This window comes from Ahaetulla prasina, chromosome 1 (assembly GCF_028640845.1).
Source record: "Ahaetulla prasina isolate Xishuangbanna chromosome 1, ASM2864084v1, whole genome shotgun sequence".
NCBI lineage: Eukaryota > Metazoa > Chordata > Lepidosauria > Squamata > Colubridae > Ahaetulla > Ahaetulla prasina.
Genome location: NC_080539.1, coordinates 59,328,680 through 59,334,679, shown reverse-complemented (window position 1 = coordinate 59,334,679; position 6,000 = coordinate 59,328,680). Strand labels below are relative to the sequence as shown.

The following is a 6,000-nucleotide window of genomic DNA, read 5'->3' as shown; positions in this document are numbered from 1 at the left end:
CAGCGCTGCCTGTCACAACTGCCAATTTTCACCGCTGCCACTGTTCGCTGCCTCTGGGGAATGAGAAAGCTTCGCTGCCAAGCAGCTGATTGGCAGTTGGATCGGCCTCCCAGAATACCACTGATCAGCTGTTCTAGGCAGCAAGGATCACCACCGTCAATCGCTGCCAATCGCCAATAGCCTATAGGCAGCAGTGGTGGCGATCCCTACCATCTAGAACAGCTGGTTGGCGGTATTCCAAGAGGCCAATCCAACAGGAAATCAGCTGTTCAGCAGCGAAGGCTCAATTGTTCCCCGGCGGTGACAGCAGCTCAACTCAGCTGACTGGTGGTGGGTGCAAGGGAGCTGAGCCCTGATGAACCATGTGCTGGGACTGCAATAACATGCTGAAGCTGACCAGGCTGTTTCCTGTTTGCTGCAAGGATGCTAGTCAGATGGATGCTGGGAGATAGAGGCAGATCTTTTTTTTTTGTTTTCCTCCTCTAAAGTTAATGTGCATCTTATATTTATTATTTATTTATTTATTTATTTAAATTTTTATACCGCCCTTCTCCCGAAGGACTCAGTGCACCTTGTAGTGCGAAAAATATGGTAGGCTTTAGAAAAATGGAAGTAATGCTTGAACATCTTAACATGTTCTAGTGTTATTTACCATTTTTGAGCATTTGATCCATTAAGAAGGAAGGTTTATGAGATGTGCTTTAAATGGATAAGGGCCAAAGTTCAGTCTCTACACTTCTGATAGAGCTCCTGAAACACTAAAGGTTGATCACTAAAGGTTGATCCAAACAATATGTCTGATTTAACTTTTTATAAGTGTCTTCCTATCTCTCTAACAATGTGTTAATAGTAAATCTCCAGCAATTTATGAGAAAATCATTACAAATCAAACAAAATAAACGACTTCCATAATGCCTTAAATATGCTATTTTTCAATGGAGCCAGTTTACACATTTATTTAGAATTGCTGCATTTGCTTTGTGCGTGATTATAAAACAATATGTAGTCTATGCTTTTTAAACTAGCTTTCCCCCAACATAGCACCAACCAAATGTGTAGATTTAGATCATAGGCTTAAACCTTTAGAACACTTTAATTCTAAAAGATCCGTTGACCTTGATACATTCAGCTTGAATTAACTGAAGAATGTCACTAAAGGCAAAAAATGATAACTATAATTTTATTTTATAGTTATCCTGGAAATAAACTTGCCTTTTTCTTTATTTGGACTGTTGAAATTTGAGGAAATTCAAATGCTATACATTTTAATGTATAGCAATATCCAGCAAAGTTATTATTTTTATTTAAGTAATCTATTACTATTTCTTCCCTTGCTAATTTCCAGTTCTGAAAAGGAGATTCATCTTTCTAGAATCTATTTGAAAACAACATTTTACCAAAGAAATGTTACCTTTTCTTCCTTTTTCTGCAGGATATTCCACTGTAAATATATATTATTTAACTTATTCCCATTTTAAATACAATATATCTCAATTTTCTTAAACCACTTATTTTTGATACAGTTTTCTTTTTATTATAATGTGCTGCTCCTGGGAAATTAGTTTGGCAGCTGCAAGTTAACTCCTTTGTAGTAACATAGCAAAAGTATTACAACAAATCTAGTTAAATGGCTTTATTATTTTTTTCTAAGATCCTATATAACAATCAGTAATGACAATAAAAGTTTCACATTATCTATTTTGTCTACATTTCCTCAAAGATCAATATGGCTAAGTACATCTTCTGCATACTTCTATAAGAAGATAAATATAAAACTTGCATCAAATGTAGCCTAGCCACCAGTTTGCATTTGATGGGCCACCCCTCCTCCCCGTTTAAAAACCTGGAGAGAAATATCAATACTGTGCTTGAATTACATTAGTTGGAACAAGGATGAATGTGATGGTAGAAAGTCCAAAGGATTTACTCAGCAACTTTCCATAAATGATAAATGATGCCTGCAAAAGCATGGATTCATTTAGAGTATTTAACTAACATGTAAAAATCTTTCATTTTGATATTATGGATTTGTCACTGTGTTAAATTGCTTGGCAGGTTTTACTAAGTGAAAATATTAACACTGAGAAGATTTTCCAAAAAAACTTTCTGGACTTGCATATTTTGAAAGGTTCTATGCTACCAAGGAAGGATAACTTTTGTCATTTTTTTTGGTGAATAGTAGAAGAGGTAATGTTCTGGAACCACCAAGTGAGCCCTCTAAAGCTGTGCCTATTTTCTGGTGTCAAAGAGTCCATTTTCCATTTCCGACTATATCACTTTAAAAATGAAATAAACATATCTTAGATCAATGAATATTTAACTAACAGGTATTTATTAATTTTAAAGTAACAACTGCTTGGATTGACAAGCGTCCCTATACATCTTGGCAATAGTTAGAAACTGTTTCACTTGTTAGTATCATAATGTGATCTGGAAGACTACAAACTAGCTAGGTGCCATCCTAGATTTTCCTTCTGCCAGAGTCTTCATCTTTCAATCCTTCAGAGTGCCAACACCTAGCTATATATATAAACAAATGAGATGCTGGGTCCTTAAAGATGACTCTGGAGTTGGTCTGAATATAGGCATTTTGGAGAATTATATATATATATCATATATATATGAATTGAAATTCATATATATATCATATATCATATATATATGAATTGAATTGAAATTATATATATATAATATATATATATATATATCAGTTCACACCACTTCGGGAGAACTGGTTGTTAACTTTCTGAGCAGTTTGGCAAACTGGTTGTTGGGAGAAATCATTAGGGCAGAGAACCGGTTGTTAAATTACTGGAATCCCACCACTGTATAAGTCTCCAAAATGCCTATATTCAGACCAATTCCAGAGTCATTTTTAAGGACCCAGCATCTCATTTGTTTATGGGTCCAGCTTGCACTGAACTCTGAGATCATTCAATCATTTTGGGGTTTGTATCTGAGCTCTGACTTTGACACTCCTTTATTAATAATGATGGCCATTCTATTTTATCTATATTTCTACTTTCCTTACATTAAATGATCCAGTGCAGTCCAGTTCAATAATGAATGTCCACAATCAGTCTTGATACTTCTTCTCCAGGTACAACATCAGGCTTGTTTTGGTTTTCAGTTTTGACATTCCACAGATGTCCGTGCAGCATCGGACTTCTCTTTGCCTTTGGCCACAACAATAGCTGGATGTCTTCAGTGCAGCTACATCATACACAGAAGTATTAGTTGTGATTGCCCTCTGCTTTTCCTCGGTAGCTTGTTGGATATCTTCTGGCGGGACAGATGGGTTGTGAGGGTCAGCTTCCAGTGTTTCTGGGTAAAATACTGAAGTGAATTGTCATTTGACTCCAGTGGGTCATACTTGATTTGAAATATACTGAAACATGGTGTACTTCATGCCATGTACATCCCCAAGGCCTGCTGGAAAAGTCAGAATTTAATAGATTTCCTAAAGCCATATTCCACTACAGAGGAATACTATTAAAAAGAAAGAGCAGCAACTGAAAAAAGGCTTACCCCAAAGGTCTTCTAAAGGAAGCCTCTTCTATGTGATCATATCAGGTAGATAAATAGAGACAATTGAATGAAAATGTTCTGAAGATACCTATGTTCATGAAAGGCTTTAAATATAACAGCTTGATCTTTGAAGGTCTGTGAAGCAAAAGAAAACTGAAGTAAGATCATAAGTACAGTTGCAGTTTCACTTAGTGACTACTTCACTGGTCCCAACTATTGTTACTAAATGAAAACTATTTCGATCTTGTCTGCATTAACTTTCAGCTTGGTTGCTTTCATTATGGCAGTCTCTGTTTTCACAGCAACCCTTCAAAATTAATATAATGCAAATGCAATTATAATTTTAATCAAAATTATGAATGCAGAATATACATTTTATGCAGAAATCTATAACATCCTTGAGTATTTTTTTCCCAATATAGAAAACATAACTAGGATCATCTTTAACAGGATAAGGTAAACCGTAAATGTTAAAGGTACTTGTGTGGATTCCATTTTTTAAATCCATACCTCTAAAGAAACCTTCATTGGGGTCATTTAGATTTTCTTTCTGTATCCATGCAAGCTGCTAGTCAGAACTGTCTGTATGCAGGAGAAAGATAAAAATTTCAATTAGGGTGAGTGCTGTCATAAGCAAGCTTCATGAGAAGGCTGGAGATAATATGCATTACATATTGATGCCTATCAGCACAGAGAACATAGCCATGTTTTATTCTGTGCCCCTTTTGTAGGTCTGGCAGTAACAGTGCCCAATAAAGGCCTAATCATATTAATTTATGCCCCTATCAATTATGCATTCAGATTCCCCTGATAGCTTGTCAGTTTTTATTCACAATTTTCTTTAAAAATACGCCTCATACAGTTACTGAGCAAATAGTATGACTGTCAAAAAAGTAAGATTTAAAGAATATTACTTAAAAGGGGTGTTTTTTAAAATTTATAAATCTTCTATTATATGTCATGCATTTGTTAACTTTAAAACAGGTGACAGAACAGGGACAGTTAACGTGTTAAGGAAGTTTTTTGGGATGTAAGAATGAAACATATTTCTTTCATATTAGGCTTTTGCCGGGTCTTTTCTATATATTCAATTTTTCATAAAACCAAAATGTTCTAGGATCTTCAAAGTTTCTATTTCTCAGTTGTTGAACATTAATTGATATTTTAAGACTATAAATAATTCAGTAATTATACTACGATCAGGCCTATTTTCTTGTACAAAAGTTAGTAGGATGATTTTTTGTCACAAATCAGAAATTCAAACCACAATAAACCAGTTGGATCTGGATCAGGGGTGAAATCTATTTTTTTTTTGCTATCAGTTCTGTGGGTGTGGCTTGGGCGTGGCTATGTGACTGGGGGATCAAAAGACAGAAACTCACTAGCAATGTCTTGCTGGAGCAGGGTTGGGCTAGATGACCTCCAGGTCCCTTCCAGCCCTGGATTATCCTCTGAAGCTGCATCTAGTGCCAGGTTTGTATTCCTTCCTTCCTTCCTTCCTTCCTTCCTTCCTTCCTTCCTTCCTTCCTTCCTTCCTTCCTTCCTTCCTTCCTTCCTTCCTTCCCTGCCTCCTTTCTCTCTCTCTCTCTCTCAAAAACGAACCCCCCACACACATACCCCATTTTTCCTCCCAGCAGGCTCTGCTAGGCAAACCAAAAAATGGGGGGTGTGTCCATTTTTCCTCCCAGCAGGTTTCAGGGAAACTTCAGGGAAGCTTGCTGGGAGGAAAAACGGACTCCCCCCCTCCCATTTTTTGGTTTGGCTAGCAGAGCCTGCTTGGAGGAAAAACGGACTCTCCCCCCCATTTTTTGGCTAGCACCCAGCTGAGCTGTGCGATCATCATAGGCTTTTTTTAACTTTTAAAAGCATTTTTTCTTCGGCCGAAAAAATGCTTTTAAAAGTAAAAGAACACCTCTGATGATCGTGCAACTCAGCTGGGCATGGATGGGGGCAGGGATTTTTGCTACCGGTTCTCCGAATCACCCGCCGCCATCACTACCAGATCAGGTGATCTGGTCCAAACCGGGAGCATTTCACTCCTGATCCAGAAGAAAGAGATGCCAATACATATACTACAAATGGTGCTTCTTAAATTGGGTCATTGCGGCTGATTAACTTTCAAAGAAATCAGAAGCAATCATTTTAGTTTCTGAAAATAATTTCATATAAATCAGGGGTGGGAAACTATGGACCTTTTATGACTTGTGGACTTTAACTCCCAGAATTCCTGAGCCAGTCCACGAATCCTAAAAGGACCGTGGTTCCCCACCCCTGATATAAATCATCACATTTATAAATCATCATATGTGTTAGCTGTTAACACTGCTTTAAAAAACATGGAATGTAACAATTGATAGTTTTCTTCAGTATTCTTGGATTCCTGAAGCTGAATGGAAATGACAGAAATCTAATCTGATTGGCTGGTTGAAATGACATCACGGCTATAATCTGTCTTCGAGAGAGGCATTGGTA

At 37.0% G+C, this 6,000-nt stretch overlaps 1 long non-coding RNA gene across 1 annotated transcript in view; it reads right to left on the bottom strand.

Moving 5' to 3' along the window:
* Nucleotides 1-3,553: 3,553 nt before the first annotated feature.
* LOC131189305 (uncharacterized) overlaps nt 3,554-6,000 on the bottom strand; it is a 35,240-nt gene continuing 32,793 nt past the window's right edge. Inside the window, exons 2-3 of the long non-coding RNA XR_009152971.1 lie at nt 4,039-4,110; nt 3,554-3,663 (exon numbers count right to left, since the gene is read on the bottom strand). This is a non-coding gene — a long non-coding RNA (uncharacterized LOC131189305). The remainder of the gene's footprint in view (nt 3,664-4,038; nt 4,111-6,000) is intronic.